We start from the raw sequence: 20,769 nt of genomic DNA on the forward strand, positions 1-20,769 counted from the left end.
ACTCTGTTGGCAGCTGGGAAGGATGCAGGACAAGGTGCAGTAGTGTTGGAGGTTGTTCCGCCACCACGCCTCCAAAATGCTAATGATTGTGACACACCTCTCTCCTCCACCCCTCCTCTTCTTCTTCCTCCATGGCCTCTTCCTGTGCTTTGTCCTCGGAACCAGCAGTGCTTCGTAGCCGTTCAAGGGGCTACGCAAGTACGCAGGCCAAAAGATGCCATGCGGTGCTTGAGCTGGTGTGCTTGGGGGACAGGAGTCACACTGGGGCAGAGGTTCTGTCAGCTCTGCAGGGGCAGGTTCAGAGGTGGTTGACCCCATGCCAACTTAAGGCAGGAATGGTGGTTTGCGACAATGGCACCAACCTCCTCTCTGCCCTCCGACAGGGACAAATGACCCATGTGCCCTGTTTGGCTCACGTCCTTAACTTGGTGGTGCAGCGGTTCTTGGGCAGGTACCCGGGCTTACAGGATGTCCTGAGGCAGGCCAGGAAAGTCTGTGTGCATTTCTGCCGGTCATATAATGCCAGTGCTCGGCTGACGGACCTCCAAAAGGAGTTTAACCTGCCCAAGAACCCCCTAATCTGTGACATGCCCACCAGGTGGAACTCAACGTTGGCCATGCTGCAGTGGCTGCACATGCAGCAGAGGGCCATCAGTGAGTACCTGTGCGACTATGGCACCAGGACAGGGTCAGGGGAGCTTGTTTTTTTTTTCCCCACGCCAGTGGGCCATGATCAGGGATGCATGCACTGTCCTGTCACCATTTGAGGAGGCCACAAGGATGGTGAGCAGTGACAGTGCATGCATCAGTGACACTGTCCCCCTTGTCCACCTGTTGGAGCACACACTGCGTGGAATAATGGACAGGGCACTTGAGGCAGAACAGAGGCAGAAGGAGGAGGACTTCCTTAGCTCTCAAGGCCCCCTTTATCCAGACAGTGTTCCTGCGTGCCCACCGATCACACAGGAAGAGGACGAGGAGGAGTAGGAGGAGGAGGAGGAGGAAGATTGTGTCAGTATGGAGGTGGAGCCTGGCACTCAGCATCAGCAGCAGTCTTTAAGGGATCAGTCCCAAGAAACACATGGACTTGTACGTGGCTGGGAGGAGGTGGCTGCGGACCATGTCATCCTTAGTGACCCAGAGGACTCCGGACCGAATGCCTCAGCAAACCTACGCTGCATGGCCTCCTTGATCCTGCAAAGCCTGCGTAAGGATCCTCATATTCGTGGTATCAAGGAGAAGGACCAATACTGGCTGGCAACCATCCTTGATCCACGTTACAAGGGTAAGGTTGCGGACCTTATCTTGCCATCGCAGAGGGAGCAGAGGATGAAACATCTTTGGGAGGCCTTGCAGAAAGGTCTGTGCAACGCGTTCCCAGAGACTGGGAGGTTACAAGCTCCTGTTTCTGGACAACGTGTTGCTGAGGCTTCAGTCAGTCAAAGAAGGAGCGGTGGAGAAGGTGGCCATCTGACTGATGCGTTCAGACAATTTTTTGGTCCGCAGCCCCAAGGTATGATCGGTTCCAGCAACCATTGCTAGCGTCTGTTTTACATGGTGCAGGAATACCTAGGGGCAAGATCTGACTTGGACACCTTTCCCACCGAAAATCCTCTGGGTTACTGGGTCTTGAGGCTGGATCACTGGCCAGAGCTTGCACAGTATGCAATTGAGCTACTGGCCTGTTCTGCATCCAGCGTTCTTTCGGAACGCACATTCAGTGCTGCTGGAGGCTTTGTAACCGATCACAGGGTGCGTCTGTCCACCGACTCGGTCGATCGACTGACCTTCATAAAAATGAATCAGTCTTGGATCACCACCAGCTACCAAGCACCTGATGCTGATGTAACCGAATAATTTTTTTTGAAATCTCAGATCCCTTCAAAGACTGCCTATACTGATGCTGAGTGACTATCCCTGAGAAATTATCCTCTTCCTCCTCAATCATCACGCTGATAGCTTGTAAGAACATTTTTGGTTCTGGGCGCCACCACCAGTGCCTAAGGCACAATTTTTCAGCCCCTGTTTAACAGAGGAGTGTAATTACAATTTTTGATGCAATACTTTGCAGCAGGGCTCGTTTCTGCGTTACAACTAGAGTATCTGTGAGGGGTTGCAGTATTGTGGCACCAGCACCAGTGCCTAAGGCCCAATTTTTCAGCCCTTGTTTAACAGGGGCGTGTAATTACAATTTTTGATGCAATACTTTGCAGCAGGGCTCATTTCAGCATTCCAACTAGAGTATCTGTGAGGGGTTGCAGTGTTGTGGCACCAGCACCAGTGCCTAAGGCCCAATTTTTCTGCCCCTGTTTAACAGGGGCATGTAATTACAATTTTTGATGCAATACTTTGCAGCAGGGCTCATTTCAGCATTCCAACTAGAGTATCTGTGAGGGGTTGCAGTGTTGTGGCACCAGCACCAGTGCCTAAGGCCCAATTTTTCTGCCCCTGTTTAACAGGGGCATGTAATTACAATTTTTGATGCAATACTTTGCAGCAGGGCTCGTTCCTGTGTTCCAACTAGAGTATCTGTGAAGGGTTGCAGTGTTGTGGCACCAGCACCAGTGCCTAAGGCCTAATTTTTCAGCCCCTGTTCAACAGGGGCATGTAATTACAATTCTTGATCTAATATTTCACAGCAGGACCCATTTCTGCACCCACCAAGAGCGAGTAAGGACTTACAGTGTTGTGGCACCAGCACCACCACCACCACCAAAGGCCCAATTTTTCTGCCCCTGTTCAACAGGGGCATGTAATTACAATTCTTGATCTAATATTTCACAGCAGGGCCCTGTGAGGGCTTACAGTATTGTGGCCACAACAACACCTAAGGCCTAAATTTCTGCTGAGTATATAGGGCAGGCCCCTACTTTCAAACATCTAACTTACAAACGACTCCTACTTGCAAACGGAAGGAGACAACAGGAAGTGAGATGAAATCTACCGCTAGGAAGGGAAATTCTCTCCTGTAAGAGTTTATATGGGAAAAACATTTCTCCTTTCCACTGATGCTTTCCAATCCTTGTTCCACAAAAAAACCCAAATTTTCAAAAAACATTTGTCATTGGGACAAAAAGTGAGGTGAAATCTTCTGAAGAGGAGGACAGACAGCAAAACAAATGTCACAGGGGTGATAACCCTTCCCTATGTTTTCCAAAAAGCTTAAAAAAGATTTTTTGGCTGGAGCTAAACACGTTAAAAATTTACCCGTTCAAAATTACAAACAGATTCTACTTAACAACAAACCTACAGTCCCTGTCTTGTTTGCACCTCCTGTATACTGCTGTTCAGAGTATATAGGGCCTGGTGGCCCCACACCTTTCCTTATTTTAATTTGGGTGCGGGGTTCCCCTTAATATCCATACAAGACCCAAAGGGCCTGGTAATGGACTGGGGGGTACCCATGCCCTTTGTCTCACTGATTTTCATCCATATTGCCAGGACCCGACATTACATTAAAGCCGCAAGCAGTTTTAAATGAGATTTTTTCCTTTAAAAATGACATTTTGTGCAGGGACTGTTCTAAACACGGGAAACACGCGCCACTTTACAGGCATACTATAGACACACCCCAGGTACGATATTTAAAGGAATATTTCACTTTTTTTTTTACTTTAAGCATCATTAAAATCACTGCTCCCGAAAAATGGCCGTTTTTAAAAGTTTTTTTTGCATTGATATATGTCCCCTGGGGTAGGACCCGGGTCCCCAAACTCTTTTTAGGACAATACCATGCAAATTAGCCTTTAAAATGAATATTATAAATAAGATTTCGCGCAAACACATGAAGTGAATAATAAATGTTAACTGATGTGTCCCCTGAATTGTGTACAACCAATAAAAATAAAAGTATAAAATAAATGTTGACTGATGAGCACTTTTGATTTCGAACGTTCGAGTCCCATAGACGTCAATGGGGTTCTAACGTTCGTGCGAATTTTCGGTCCGTTCGCAGGTTCTGGTGCGAACCGAACTGGGGGGTGTTCGGCTCATCCCTACTCCTGAGACAGGCCAGAAAAGTCTGTGGTCAATGCCAGTGCTCAGCTGGCTGACATTCAAAGGGAATGCAACCTGCCCACCAACCGCCTCATTTGTGACATGCCCACCAGGTGGAGTTCAATGTTGGTAATACTGCAGCAGCTGCACACACAGCAGAGGGCCATCAATGAGTACCTGTGCGAGTATGGCACCAGGACAGGGTCAGGGGAGCTTGGCTTCTGATCAAGAATGCATGCACTGTCCTGACACCATTTGAGGAGGCCACAAGGATGGTGAGCAGTGACAATGCATGCATCAGTGACACTGTCCTTCTAGTCTTCCTGCTGGAGCACACACTTCATGGAATCATGGACAGGGCACTTGAGTGCAGAACAGTGGGAAGAAGAGGAGGACTTCCTTTCCTCTAAAGGCCCCCTTTATCCAGATAGCATTCCAAACACACAGGAAAAAGAGGAGGAGGAGAATTGTGCCAGCATGGATATAGAGGATAACACTCAGCAACAGTCTTAAAAGGATGGTTTTCAGTCCCCAGAAACCCAAGGAGTTGTACATGGCTGGGAGGAGGTAGTTATGAATAATATGATCCTTAGTGACCCAGAAGACTCAGAATCGAATGCCTCTGCAAACTTACGCTGCATGGCCTCCCTGATTCTGCAAAGCCTGTGAAAGAACCCTAGGATTCGTGGTATCGAGAAGATGGATCATTACTGGCTGGCAACCCTTCTTGATCCACGTTTCAAGGGTAAAGTTGAAGCACTCATCCTGCCTTCGCAAAGGTTAGCAGAGAATGAAACATCTTCAGGAGACCTTGAAGAAAGGTTTGTGTAATGCATTTCCAGACCCTGGAAGGTTACAATTTCCTGGTGCTGGGCAATGTGTTGCTGAGGCTTTGTTTAGTCAGAGGAAGAGCGGTGGAGAAGGTGGCCAGCTGACCGATGCCTTTAAACAATTTTTCAGTCATCAGCGCCAAGGTCTGAGTGGTTCAAGCAGCCATCGCCAGCATCTGCATTATATGTGCAGGAATATCTAGGGGCAAGAGCAGACTTAGAGACCTTTCCAACAGAGCATCCACTGGGTTACTGACAAGAGTATCTGTGAGGGGTTACAGTGTTGTGGCACCACCACCACCACCAACACCCAAGGCCCAATTTTTCTAACCCTGTTTAACAGGGGCATGTAATTAAATTTTTTAATATAATATTTCACAGCAGGGCCAGTTCCTGTGCCCAACAAGAGTAATGCCCCGTACACACGGTCGGACATTGATCGGACATTCCGACCATAAAATCCTAGGATTTTTTCCGACAGATGTTGGCTCAAACTTGTTTTGCGTACACACGGTCGCACAAAGTTGTCGGAATTTCCAATTGCCAAGAACGCAGTGACGTACACCACATACGACGAGGCTAGAAAAGGCCAGTTAAGAACCAAGCATGGCACCCTTTGGGCTCCTTTTGCTTATCTCGTGTTAGTAAAAGTTTGGTGAGAGACGATTCGCACTTTTTCAGACTCGTGGTTTTTAGATCGTTTTCTGCTGCTCAGTTTGTGCTTGTGGGTTTGTATCTGCTCTTCAGTGCGTGCAAGCAAGCTACGCGTGACTTTGTCATTGTGGTCTTGTTAGTTCGTTACTGTTTTTCAGGTTGCTCTTCACAGGCCTTGCTGTTCTTCAGTGCGTTCTGTTACTTTGTTCTGAGCAGCCGACCGTTTTCTAGCCATGTTGTGTATACATACTCCTCGTAGAGTTCGTGCTGTGTGGGGGCTTGGTGTTGGGGTCCTGACCTTGACACAAGTCCAGTCCATGAACAGGGTGGGGAGGAGTTCATGGACCAAGAATTGGTTGCTTCAGCGTGACCAGTTCTGTCATATGCCTTTGCTCCGTGAGATCCGTGAGAATAATCCTGATGATTTCAGGAACTTTCTCCGGATGACAGACCCGTATTTCACCGTTTGTTGGCTTCGCTGACCCCCTATATCAGCAGGCAGGATACCTGCATGAGGCAAGCCATCACTCCAGAGCAGAGGCTCATCGCCACCCTGTGGTACTTGGCGACGGGGAGAAGCCTGCAGGACTTGAAGTTCTCAACGGGCATCTCCCCCCAGGCTCTGGGTATCATTATCCCAGAGACCTGTTCTGTCATCATCCAGGTCCTGCAGGAGTATGTATATACATAGAGAAGATTAAAGGGATTTTAACGGTGCAGGTAGGCTGTACATACGGAAAATCTTTATAACTTTTCTCTTTTAAAAGCAGTTTATTGTTTACAATCAATTAAAAGGAAACATATATGTTGTATAAGATAACAGACATTTTTCTTTTTACAGCAATATAAAAACAAGGTGGTCAAATAGGGTAGAAAAGTGTGTATTATATATTAACAGATGGTAATTATTGCATACTAGCCCGACATGTTTCGCATTGTCGCTTTTTCAAGGCATATGCAACTGGTAAGTGAATCATCCAACACTTTTAGTGATTCCCTAAATTGACCCCGCAAGGCCTCGTCAGAACCGGCAGGTGCAGACCCAACCAAACGGGGTAGCAGGGAGGCTAAAGTGCAACCACAGGGAGCAGAAAGATGAAGGCAGGTAGTTAATTAAGGCTATAACCAAGGATGCAGGTGATCATCGGTATCAGTAAGATAATGGTTACAAGGAAGATGTAAGCCAAGACCCCAGCAGTGTGAGTGACTGCTTCATTTGATTACCATCTAAATATCCCTTGTAACCATTATCTTACTGATACCGATGATCACCTGCATCCTTGGTTATAGCCTTAATTAACTACCTGCCTTCATCTTTCTGCTCCCTGTGGTTGCACTTTAGCCTTCCTGCTACCCCGTTTGGTTGGGTCTGCACATGCCGGTTCTGACGAGGCCTTGCGGGGTCAATTTAGGGAATCACTAAAAGTGTTGGATGATTTACTTACCAGTTGCATATCCCTTGAAAAAGCGACAATGCGAAACATGTCGGGCTAGTATGCAATAATTACCATCTGTTAATATATAATACACACTTTTCTACCCTATTTGACCACCTTGTTTTTATATTACTGTAAAAAGAAAAATGTCTGTTATCTTATACAACATATATGTTTCCTTTTAATTGATTGTAAACAATAAACTGCTTTTAAAAGAGAAAAGTTACAAAGCTTTTCCGTATGTACAGCCTACCTGCACCGTTAAAATCCCTTTAATCTTCTCTATGTATATACAAATTTTTGCTCAGGGATGTGGTGCCTTTCTATGAGGGTGTTTTTCCCATATTCGGAACCAAAACCATAAACAACCTGCAGAAGTATATTAAGGTAAGATTTATCCTTTAATATCACATTTTATTGTATTTAATGTTTGATAATATATTGTATTTCTTTCCTCATTCCCTAATTACCATGATTGTAATATGCTGTGAATGTCTCCTTTGTCCTCATGCATGCTGGATTTTTATGTAATTATTTTTTTTGTCCTTCATACATATTTGCCTTCACTTACCTCCCCAGCATGGTCTCCTGGGCCTATATTCACCTCATGTAGTCACTTAACAATGTATTTTATCAGCTCCATAGTAGTGCTTTACCCCAAACACCCCCTAAAATGTTTTTAAATGTGATTTGTGCTTTAAATTCAGGCAGAGTGCCAGAGGCTTTTTTTGGGGGGTCCCCAAATCATTTGGAACCCTCCCTCCCCCCAACTGCTAAGTCAGCTGATACCAATTCTCTATCTATCTGCAATCATCTATCTGCTGACTTTGCCAAACCCATACACACTATACCCACCTCTTTTGTGGTCAGATGTATGGATGAATTCCCCAAAGCATGTAGTGCAAGGGCCTGCCTGAATACTTTCAAATGGTACTGTTTAAAGTTTTTGTATACTATTATTATCTTGCTAGGTAATAGCAGAATGTCCAAATGTGCTCAAATGTGTACAGTGTGTATTTATATCTTTGTATTATGACACTTCTTACCTGTCCAGTGGGCTGCCAAAAGTGTAAATAAGGAGGGGCTGGCCAAAGTAATACTCATTATTTAGGCATTCATCTCTCAATGAAGTAGAGAGGATTACCTGTCCAAGAGCTCCCCCCTATAATGTTAGAAATGGCCCATGGGGGGGGGGGGGATATGATAGGTGTACCTTATACTTTGGACTTTAAAAATTCCCATAAATAAATTTTATCTTGATGTTGGCCAAGAATGTTTGTGTCTAATCTGCTTTCCATATTTATGTGCATAAAGACTAATTTTTTGTTTTGTTTTCCTCAACAGTTTCCTTCCACGCCACAGGAATGGCAGACTGTGGCCTCCCACTTTGCCCAGCGGTGGGACTTTCCTAACAGCGGAGGGGCAATTGATGGGAAACACGTCCACATCATCCCACCACCCAACTCAGGGTCGTACTATTATAATTATAAGGGGTTCAATAGCATTGTGATGTTGGCGGTGGTGTTGGCTACTTATGAGTTCCTGTATGTGGACGTGGGGAAGAATGGCCAGATGTCCGATGGTGGAGTCATCGGCCAGACGGAGTTCTACAGGCATCACCAGAATGGCAGCTTGGACTTGCCACCTCCAGAAGACAATCTGGAAGGACTCCCATTCGTCTTCATTGCGGATGAAGCCTTTGCGCTGGGGACCATCTTATGCGGCCTTTCCCGATAAGGACCCTAACCCCTGACCAGAGGGTTTTTAATTACCGGCTGGCCAGAGCCAGAAGAGTGGTGGAAAACACATTTGGAATCATGGCCAGCCGGTTCCGCCTATTTCTTACACCCATACACATGGCGGAGTACAAAATGAATCATATTATCCTGGCATGCTGTGTTCTACACAACTTTTTACGGCAACATTCTGCCAACTATGCTAGCTCAGTTGGGCCTGAGGCCGGAATTCAAAATGAACCAACCCTGACGGCGCTTGAAATTGGCCGTCCTGGCTTGCCCTCCTTGAGTGCCCATGATGTCCGGCTAAGATACCTAGAATTCTTTGCGGGTAGGGGGGCTATCAATATGCCAGACAATGTGTGAAACCTTTATCAAATAAAAAAAACATTAAGCAAATCTTTAGTGACATTTACTGCTTGTGTTTGTTTTAGCTGACCCTGACAGAAATGTGTTGAGTCCTGAAAATGGCGTGATTGTGTAACCTTATACAAAGCACTGTTGGGTGTTATTTACTAAAGGCAAAGACACTTTGCACTACAAGTGCACTTGAAACTGCACTTGTAGTACAAAGTGGATTTGCCCTTAGGAAATAACACCCATTGTCACAGAAAACAGCAATTAGAGCACCACAAAAGTGTTGTAGCGTTGAGACAATAATCCACACATTCTTGATTAACAATCTTTTTAATACCTGCACAATCACATGTGCATTTGGAAAAGGTTTTTTAAAACAAACCAACATGTTTGTTGTATAACAATTTTTGGGGTCACATTAGAAAAACTAGAAATGTCCATTTAAGATAAAACAGGCATGTTTAAAACCCACAAGAAAGACACAAATCTTGAACTTACAAAGTTCACATTTGGTAGAACTTGAAGGCAATATCAGACATGAGTATTTAGGAACTGTGTTTGATATTGCGTTCAGATGGGGTGAAGTCACCCCCGGAAAAGCCAAATTTTGAAGATGCACACAAATAGCTGAATGTCAACATGTGCTAGCTGCCATCATGGGGGAAGGGACGTGTTTTGGGGGAGCAACCCCTTGCTCACAGCTATTTTATTATTGAGGAAGGGGTTGCACCCCCAAAACGCATCCATTGATCTCCCGTGATGGCAGATAGCACATGTTGACACACTGTGTGCATCCTCAAAATGTGGCTTTTCTCCAATTAGACAAAAAATTTTAAAATTGTAGCACACCATAAAAGAAAGGGCTTTGGAGGGGTTTTAAACTCTCCCCAAAACATCAGTTATGTTCTTATTTTTTTGAATAACATCATTGATGTTTTTCTTGATGTTTTCCAAGTCCCTATTACACCCCATGATCTCCCCAATCAGGATCTGTGCACTTTCCGAGGTGAAATGCCCTGGATCCACAACATCACGATCACCTAAAAAGAGATAAACCAAAAAAAAACATGTATTATAAATATGCCGGCATCCATTTCTTACCTGAGCCTGTGGTCGCAGACACTCACCTGTTGTGGTGCCAATTTCCACCACGTCTTCTTCCTCCTGCTCTTCTTGTCTTTGGGGGATTTCCCCTTCTTCCAGAGGTGGAGGGTCTCTGGTCTCCTCGGATGAGGGGTGTCCTCCGAGTCTTTTCTCCCCTATGTTAAAAAAAATTGTATACTTAGCACACAGATATTTGATGGCAGAACTATAAATATGAAACATTGCTTGGAAGTGGGGTACAATTGTCTGTTTTGGCAAAGTTCCAAGATGTAGAATTTTTAGTGTCCTTTGTCAAGCTTCAATGATTACCTGTTTTGTCCAAGCTTCACAGATGGAGACACCCCTATAGTATACACTGGAGCACCTGTGTGGGGCCCCCTAATAAAAAGGGTGTTCTTGTGTCCCACACTAGTGCTCCAGTGTCCAGATGTCTAAACAGCTGCTGAGTGTCCTCTCCTTACACAGAATCTAGTTTGCATTTTATTCTATTAACAAACACATCTACACAGCCAAATTTAGATTCAGACAAGTAGGCCCTAAAAAAATGTTGGCAAATGCATATGGCCCAAACAATGGTGTTTTATATGCTGAAAGAAAAATGTTTGATACGAACAAATAATGTGCCCATGAACATGAAAGTTGACATTTTAAACTGGATTAACAGTTAAGAAAAGCACATGGATCAGCACGAACGTAATAAACATAAAAAGAATAGGAACACAGCTCAACTACTTACTATTTTGCAGCAATCTCCGGATCTTTCTGTACTGCTCGTGTTCTCGTAATTTCAGGTCCGACCACCGCTTCCTGAGCTGATCTTTCGATCAACGTACCCCAAAATTCCGGTGAAGACTCTTGACCACTTTCGCCATGATCTTGGCCTTTCGGACATTGGGGTTGGGGTAAGGTCCATACTTCCCGTCATAGTCGGCCCTCTTCATTATGTCGACCATCTCCAATATCTCCCCAAAGGACATATTTGATGCCTTAAATCGTCTCTTTCTGGATCGGGACATTTCAGGCTCCGTGCTTTCCTCCTCCTCCTCGTTGGTGTAAATATCAGACACCTGCTCTGACTCCGCCATGTGCTCTTCCCCACTGCGCCGAACAAGAAGGGGCGGGGAATAGACTAGAAAGAACGTCAGGGGCGGGTGGAGTTTCACGCATGCGCAGTGTCTATAAAGCGTAACACATGTGCGTAGCACGTACGACCTGTGAGCAGAGGAAGGAGTAACGGAGGCGCCGATCGTGATAACGAAGGTAAGATTTAACATTGGGCCTATACTGCTTCTAGATTGAGGCCTGTATTTGCACAAGTTTAGTAGACTTTAGGCTGACATTAGGGTTTGTCTTGTGTTGTGTCTTGCAGTGAAAATTGATATCTTGAAAGATAAGGACTTTTTGCCAATCTTCATTGATATGTTCAGGGAGCTGCCCTGTCTATGGGAGATAAACCACCCGGAATATAAGAACCAAACAAAGAGGAAGTGTCACGTACCTGGTAGGTTGTGAGCCTGAAGTGCAGGAAAAGACCTCCCTTACAGCTCCCACTCCCGTTCCCCTGGAATGGAGACAGAGGGCCAGGAGTGAAGAGTGGTATGGGTGCCTGGCAGGATCAACATTCGTTGAAAGTCCAGTAGTGGTGGCACCCTCTGGAGTCAGGAATCTGAGGAGTAGACTGAGGACAGAGACTGGAAGGCAGGACTGGAACAACAGCAGAAGGTAGCCTGAAACACTGGACTGGAACCAGGAACAACAGCAGGTAATAGCAGACTGGAAGCTGGACCGGAACAACAGCAGAAGATAGCCTGGAACGCTGGACTGGAACCAGGAACAACAGCAGGTAATAGCCGACTGGAAGCTGGACTGGAACCAGGAACAACAGTGGGTAATAGCAGACTGGAAGCTGAACTGGAACCAGGAACAACAGCAGGTAATAGCCTGGAACGCTGGACTGGAACACAGCAGAAGGTAGCTAGGAATGCTGGACTGGAACACAGCAGAAGGGAGCCTGAGACGCTGGACTGGAACACAGCAGAAGGTAGCCTGGAACGCTGGACTGGAACACAGCAGAGGGAAGCCTGGAACGCTGGACTGGAACCAGGAACAACAGCAGGCAATAGCAGACTGGAAGCTGGACTGGAACCCAGCAGAAGGTAGCTAGGAATGCTGGACTGGAACACAGCAGAAGGGAGCCTGAAATGCTGGACTGGAACACAGCAGAAGGTAGCCTGGAACGCTGGACTGGAACACAGCAGAGGGAAGCCTGGAACGCTGGACTGGAACCAGGAACAACAGCAGGCAATAGCAGACTGGAAGCTGGACTGGAACCAGGAACAACAGCAGGTAATAGCAGACTGGAAGCTGGTGTACACAGCGGAGGGTCAACAAGCCGGTGGTCAGTAACGGTCGGACAGCAGAGGTACCAGGGGTAATGCAGAGGGATGGTCAGGCAAGCCAAGAGGGTCTGGTGCAGGCAGATAGCAGGATCGTCAAACAGGAAGCCGGGTCAGATAACAGGATACACAGATCAGATCAGGTAACACTCACAGAACGCTGTAGAGCAGACAGCGGGGATGGAGTGTGCCAGGCAGGATTAAATAGCCCGCCTGACACCAGCGGGAGTGCGCGCGCACGTGCCCGTGCGTGACCGCACCCGTGAACGCGCGCGCATGCGCAATGGGACCCGTGGCCGAGTTCCCGTGTGCCTGGGACGCCGGTTACTGGCAGGATCTTCATGACATTGCCCCCCCCAAGGGGCAGCCTCCGGCTGCCCCTTTGAAGAAACTTCTTTGGATGAGCTGTTTTAAAGGCTTGTAACAGGTCTTCAGCATGAATATTATCCTCTGGTTCCCAAGAATTCTCCTCTGGGCCAAACCCCTTCCATTTTATTAAAAATTGATTTTGGTTACCTCTTTTCCTGTGGTCCATGATAGCTTCCACCTCGAATTCCTCTTCCCCATCTACCAGGATTGGATCAGGAGGATCCGTACTTCGACCTGGAAATGGGTTGGTAATGGATGGTTTAAGCAAGGACACGTGAAAAACTGGATGTACCTTTAGTGAATCCGGGAGTTCAAGTTCATATGCAACTTCATTAATTCTCCGTTTAACAGGGAACGGTCCAAGAAATTAGGGACCCAATTTCTTGGAAGGGCAGGCCAACCTGAGGTTTATGGTGGACAACCATACCTGATCTCCAGGTGCAAGTAAGAGCTCACCTCGCCTCTTTTTATCGAAGGTTGCTTTGTTGTACTCCTGGGTTCTGGTCATGGTGTCCTGTAAAACTTGGTTGTTAGAGGTAAAGAAATCCAATTTCTCCTGGACTGCGGGTACTGTGCATTCTGGAAGAGAATTAGGCAAAAATGAGGGGTGGAAACCATAATTCGCAAAAAACGGGGTCTGCTTGATAGCAGAATGAATAGAATTGTTATAAGCGAATTCGGCCAATGGTAAAACAGAAATCCAATTATCTTGGGCAAAGGAAGAAAAACAGCGCAAATATTGTTCAAGGGTCTGGTTTGTTCTTTCTGTTTGCCCATTAGTCTGGGGGTGATAAACCGATGAAAATGAGAGTTCAATGTCCAAGGTTTTACACAAAGCCCTCCAGAATCGAGAGGTAAATTGTACCCCTCGATCTGAAACGATATTAACTGGTACCCCATGGAGCTTGATGACCTCTTTAATGAATGCTTGTGCTGTTTCTGTAGCTGAAGGGGTGCCCTTCATTGGGACAAAGTGCGCCATCTTCGACAACCAGTCCACTATGACAAAGATTGAAGTGAAGCCCCCGGCCGGGGGTAGTTCTACAATAAAATCTATAGAGAGCATTTTCCAGGGTCTATCTGGGACAGGCAAGGGTTTTAGTAGACCCCATGCCTTTGTTTTGTGCCCTTTGTTCCTAAGGCAGGTGGTACAGGACTCTACAAACTCTTTACAATCTTTGCGCAGCTGAGGCCACCAGAAGGTGCGCTGAACCAAATCAGTGGTCTTAGCCACACCGAAATGCCCAGCCAGCGCATGATCGTGACAAAGCTCTAGTACTGGAACTCGTAGTGTTTCAGGTATAAAGATCCTACTGTCATGCCACAATAACCCATCCTTAACCTGGAGCTCTGTCTTAATGGAAGATTCCATTCCTGCGGAGGCCTGTTTAATCTGGGAAAGCAGGTTTCCCTGAAGTAGAAGAAAATTCCCCGGAGACAAAATGGTGTCTGGAGGGGAAATCTCTTGAGGTTTGTGAAACATCCTAGACAGGGCGTCAGGTTTGGTATTCTTGGAACCAGGACGGTAAGTGACATGGAAGGAGAACCTGGAGAAAAAGAGAGCCCACCTGGCCTGACGTGGTTTCAACCTTTTTGCAGACCTCATATACTCCAGGTTCTTATGATCTGTAAAGATTAAGACTGGATGAGCGGCACCCTCCAACAGATAGCACCACTCCTCCAATGCCGACTTGATTGCCAACAACTCTCTGTCACCTACATCATAATTTCTCTCTGCTGGATAATTTACGAGAAAAGAAGGCCACAGGATGCAGCAGGGCCTTGGTTCCCTGTCTTTGGGATAATACTGCTCCTACAGCAATTTCAGATGCATCCACCTCTAGAATAAATGGCAGAGAGGAATCTGGATGCTTTAGTACAGAGGCGGAGGTAAAAAGGCCCTTGAGAGTCTCAAAAGCCTTTTGAGCCTCGACCGACCAATGGAAGCGTGTACCCTGCTTGGTTAGCTGTGTGATGGGTGCAATGATGGCTGAGAACCCCTTAATAAATTTGCGGTAAAAATTAGCGAATCCAACGAATCGCTGGATTCCTTTCTTATCTGTCGGGACTGGCCAATCTAGAACAGCCGTGACCTTCTGGGGGTCCATTTTAATGCCCTTACTGGAAATGACTAACCCTAAAAATGGAATACTTTCCTGTTCGAATTCACACTTTTCAGCCTTTGCATATAGACCGTGTTGTCGAAGTCGGCCCAATACACTTCTGACGTGCCTGCGATGGGATTCAAGGGAACAAGAGAAAATCAATATGTCGTCTAAATAGACGATGACAAACAGGTCTAGAAAGTCACGTAACACATCATTAATAAAGTATTGAAATGTGGCAGGGGCATTGCACAGGTCAAAAGGCATCACGAGGTACTCAAAATGTCCATAACGGGTACGAAAAGCGGTCTTCCATTCGTCTCCATTCCTAATACGAACTAAATTGTAGGCCCCACGGAGATCAAGTTTGGTGAATATGGTAGCCGTCCCCAGTCTCTGAAACAGCTCTGGTACTAAGGGGAGAGGGTACCGATTCTTCACAGTAATTTTGTTTAGTTCACGGTAATCCACACACGGCCTGAGGGTTTTATCTTTTTTCTGCACGAAAAAGATGCCTGCACCTGCGGGGGATGTGGATGGACGAATGAAGCCTCTTTTAAGGTTTTCGTCAATGTATTCCTTCAATGCCCCTTGCTCCACCTCAGTTAGGGGAAATATTCTTCCAAAAGGAATTTCAGCACCAGGAAGTAACTCAATGGTACAGTCATAGGCCCAGTGAGGGGGTAAAACCTCTGCCCTCTGTTTACTAAATACGTCCAGGAAATCATGATAGGCGGAAGGAATGGATTGATGTAAACTAGGATCTGTATCTAGGCATAACAGAGTAGGGTTCTCCTGGGTGTTCTGGGTTCTGCAGAACTGTTGGCAGTAAGGAGAGGGAAAGGTCACCTCACCCGTGATCCAATTTATGTCCGGATTATGGGCCTGTAACCATGGCATGCCGAGAATGATAGGGAACAGGAGGGAAGCAATAATGTCCAGGCGTAGCTGTTCCTGATGGACGTTGGAAATGAAGATGGGTATTGGCATAGTCTCTTGGGTGACAGGTCCAGATTTGATAGCAGTCCCATCAGCTAGATGGATAGAAAGTCCATGGGCTTTAGGTGACAAAGGTATTTGGTGTTGGATGGCAAAACGAGAATCCATGAAACAGCTGCAAGCTCCTGAGTCAATAATGGCGGTGATTTGTAGATCCCTCCCTGGAAGCTGTAGCAGAAGAGGAAGAGCCAGGTGAGTGGTATTTTTAACCAAAGATGTCACATGGTCAGTAGATAGGGATAAACACTTACGGAGTTTAAGGGGACAGTTCCTGATGTAGTGCCTGGGTTCCCCACAATACAGGCACAAGTTATTTGCTCGACGACGTTGTCATTCCTCTGGAGTGAGCGAAGGCCGCAGGACTCCTAATTGCATTGGTTCGGGTAAGTTAAGCGTGGAGGTAGGTGGTATTGATGATGGGTGATGAGGAACTTTAGGGGTAACCCAAGTTGGACGAGAAGACCCCATAGCTCTCTCAGACCTGCGCTCTCGTAGGCGTCGATCGATCTGGATGGCTAGATCGATTAAAGCATTTAAAGTCTGTGGTGTACCCACCCTGGCCAGTTCATCCCACAGAGGATCAGAAAGTCCCAACCGAAATTGATAACGGAGAGCCGCATCGTTCCAATTAGTATCCGCACTCCACTTCCTGAATTCAGCCACATAGTCCTCTGCTGCTCTGCGACCCTGTTGAAGGGTGTGCAGAGCCTCCTCTGCAGTTACAGATAGCTGGGGGTCATCATATAACTGACCTAGTGCGTCAAAGAAGGTGGAGAGGTTGGTCAGAGATATGTCCTTTTGCTCTAAGAGACGATGGGCCCAGGTTTGGGGGTCGCCAGAGAGTAGAGAAATTACATAGCCCACCTTTGTAGCCTCGAGGGAAAAGGTACGTGGCTGAAGAGCAAAAAATAGTTCGCAGGAGTTGCGGAAGGCTCTGAACTTATGACGATTTCCGAAGAAACGTTCAGGTGTGGGAACCTTAGGTTCCGGAGGGAGCATCACCACCGTTGAGGAAGGCCCAACTGAAGGAGCAGGAGCAGAGGAAGCTCCCTGGGCCCCAATGGGGTTAGACAGGGTTAACACTCGTTCCTCCAGTCTAGTGTATCCTTGCTGTAGATTTTTGACTGTTTCAGTCAATCCTGCCAGGTGTGCACAGAGTTCCTCCATGGGAGACGTTCCCTGCTCAGGCTCAGACATGGCTGTCTGCTACTGTCACGTACCTGGTAGGTTGTGAGCCTGAAGTGCAGGAAAAGACCTCCCTTACAGCTCCCACTCCCGTTCCCCTGGAATGGAGACAGAGGGCCAGGAGTGAAGAGTGGTATGGGTGCCTGGCAGGATCAACAGTCGTTGAAAGTCCAGTAGTGGTGGCACCCTCTGGAGTCAGGAATCTGAGGAGTAGACTGAGGACAGAGACTGGAAGGCAGGACTGGAACAACAGCAGAAGGTAGCCTGGAACACTGGACTGGAACCAGGAACAACAGCAGGTAATAGCAGACTGGAAGCTGGACTGGAACAACAGCAGAAGATAGCCTGGAACGCTGGACTGGAACCAGGAACAACAGCAGGTAATAGCCGACTGGAAGCTGGACTGGAACCAGGAACAACAGCGGGTAATAGCAGACTGGAAGCTGAACTGGAACCAGGAACAACAGCAGGTAATAGCCTGGAACGCTGGACTGGAACACAGCAGAAGGTAGCCAGGAACGCTGGACTGGAACACAGCAGAAGGGAGCCTGGAACGCTGGACTGGAACACAGCAGAAGGTAGCCTGGAACGCTGGACTGGAACCAGGAACAACAGCAGGCAATAGCAGACTGGAAGCTGGACTGGAACCAGGAACAACAGCAGGTAATAGCAGACTGGAAGCTGGTGTACACAGCGGAGGGTCAACAAGCCGGTGGTCAGTAACGGTCGGACAGCAGAGGTACCAGGGGTAATGCAGAGGGATGGTCAGGCAAGCCAAGAGGGTCTGGTGCAGGCAGATAGCAGGATCATCAAACAGGAAGCTGGGTCAGATAACAGGATACACAGATCAGATCAGGTAACACTCACAGAACGCTGTAGAGCAGACAGCGGGGATGGAGTGTGCCAGGCAGGTTTAAATAGCCCGCCTGACACCAGCGGGAGTGCGCGCGCATGTGCCCGTGCGTGACCGCACCCGTGAAAGCGTGCACATGCGCAATGGGACCCGTGGCCAAGTTCCCGTGCGCCTGGGACGCCGGTTACTGGCAGGATCTTCATGACAGGAAGGCAGCGCTGGATCAATTGCTGGAATTTGTGAAGACGGTGATCCCCACGGCAGACATCACCTATTTGAAGAGCCTAATTGGTGGCCTGAGGAGCACTTATCTAAGGGAGCACAAGAAGGTCCAGGATTCCCAGAGATCCGGAGCTGCAGATGACATTTATGTCCCCAGGCTGTGGTACTATGACAGGCTGCATTTTCTGACAGGTCAGACTGAACCCAGGTCAGCACTCTCCAGTCTTCCTTCCACGCTTCCTTCCCCCCCAGCTGAGGCTTCTGACGCCCAACCTGGGCCTTCCAGGCAGCAACATGTGGAGGAGCCCAGCTTGAGCCAGGTATAGCATTCCTATAAATATTTCTGCTTGTCCAATCAATGATGTTAACTAGATGTTAGTTTGGAGTACTAATTTATGATTGTGATTGATGATGCAAAAACTAAAACCATGTCTCTTTTTCATACACAGGGAAGTCTCAGCCAGGAGGTGGCTGGGCCAGGCAGGCTGCCTGATATCCAGGTCCCTCCCCTCCACTAAAAAGACAAAGTGGCAGGAAGAGGAGTAACCTGGAGGAGGCTGCCATAGGCCTCTTTTGGAAGGCTACAGAGGCCCTGAGAAGCCCCCACAGTGTGGAGGAGGACTTTGCTTGCATAACTGCCTGCAAAATGCTGCAGATGGAGGAGGGCCAACGACTGCTGTGTGAGTCCTTAATTTTGGAAGCTCTCAATAAGGGGTTGAGGGGCCAAATCACATCTGCTACCCACATTTGTGACCTCACACATAGTCCTCCTCCTCCTCCTCCTCCTCCTCCTCCAGGTCCTACTACTCCTCCTCCTCCTCCAGGTCCTACTCCTCCTCCTGCCACATCTCCAACACCAGAGCCACAGCCAGGAAGGAAGCGTGGAAAGAAGACCAGAAAGTGATGACCCTGGGTCCAGTCTGGTCTGGCAAAAGATGCAGCCTCTTGTAGTAGAACAGCCTGGGGACACAGATGTCATCTGCTGCTTTCAGGATCTCTGGGACTTCTGGACCAGACTGCACTCCCTTAGATATGGACTCCTCAGGCCACCAATTTTAATGTTAAATAATTGATGTCTGCCCTGGGGGTCCAAGCCTTCGCCAATTTCTGATGTTTCTCCAGCATTGCCTCCCTCTTTGTTTGGTTCTGAGCCCTTAATAAAGGAATTTTCATTTCAATTATACTCGCCTATGTGTGTTTTCCTTAAAAAAGGACAGTTTGTTTGTGAGAATTCAGGTACATTTCAAAAATACAATGTGAAATTAACAAGGGACACCAAACAATCTCATTGAGATTAAATAATATAAGATATCAATGGTGTTGGGGTAACTTGACACACAAAACACACACAAAAATATTAGGGAGTAAAACTAACAAAAAAATAAAACAAAGATCAGAAAAAAATACAAACCCAAAAAAAAAACAAAAAACAGCCTTTAAAAAATAAAATAAAAAAGAAAACAACAAAAAAAAAATTTGTCAGATGTGACAAATCAAAATATATTGAGGGAATCCCGATAAATAATAAAGAAAGAAGTTTGAGAGGTCTGTGTGAATATCAGCAGCAAAACTACTTCATTCTTCTCACATTATAAAGAAGAAGAGAGTGCGCTGTATTAAACCATTTTTTACATTGCAGCGTGACGAAAGTGCTGTATCCATTGTGAACGCTAATTTTACCAGACCGAGCTGTTCCATCTCGGAATTTCTTCTGAGCATGCGTGGCACTTTGTGTGTCGGAACTGGCCACACACGGTCGGAATTGACGCAATCGGGTTTTGTTGTCGGAAAATTTTATAGCCTGCTCTCAAACTTTGTGTGTCGGAAAATCCGATGGAAAATGTTCAGTGGAGCCCACACACGGTCAGAATGTCCGACAACACGTTCAGATCGGACATTTTCCGTCGGAAAATCCGACCGTGTGTACGGGGCATAACTGAGGGGTTACAGTGTTCAGGCACCACCAAAACCAAGGGTCCAATTTTTATGCTGCTGTTTAACAGGGCCATATAATTAAAATTTTTGATATATTTCAAAGCAGGGCCCGTTCCTGCGCCCAACAAGAGTAACTGTGAGGGTTTACAGTGTTCTGGCACCAACAACACCCAATTTTTTCTGCAGAGTATATAGGACAGGCCGTATAGTATATATACTGCTGTTCAGAGTATATAGTATATGCAAAAGAGATAAGAAAGGCACGTGGCCTGATGCATGAGTCCTTTTAAAGAGTTTATTTCAAACAGATAAATATGTACAGAAAATATCACGTATTCATAGACTAGGTTACAAGAAAATTAGCACTAAAACAAAGAGTATTGCATGGAAAATGATGCCCATATAAGGGATAAAAGGTGAATAATTGGCTTATTCGACTAACGCATTTTGAGGATAATCCTCTTCCTCAGAGCCTTAGAGGACCAGGTCTGGTCTGTCTGTTATAGTGGTGGGGGCCGGATGGATGATGTATCACAAGGTGAATATTGACCAACCGGGAGAATTATTATAACTTTCACTCCTCTGCTCACAC

Source organism: Aquarana catesbeiana, linkage group LG11, assembly GCF_042186555.1.
Source record: "Aquarana catesbeiana isolate 2022-GZ linkage group LG11, ASM4218655v1, whole genome shotgun sequence".
In the NCBI taxonomy this organism is placed as follows: domain Eukaryota; kingdom Metazoa; phylum Chordata; class Amphibia; order Anura; family Ranidae; genus Aquarana; species Aquarana catesbeiana.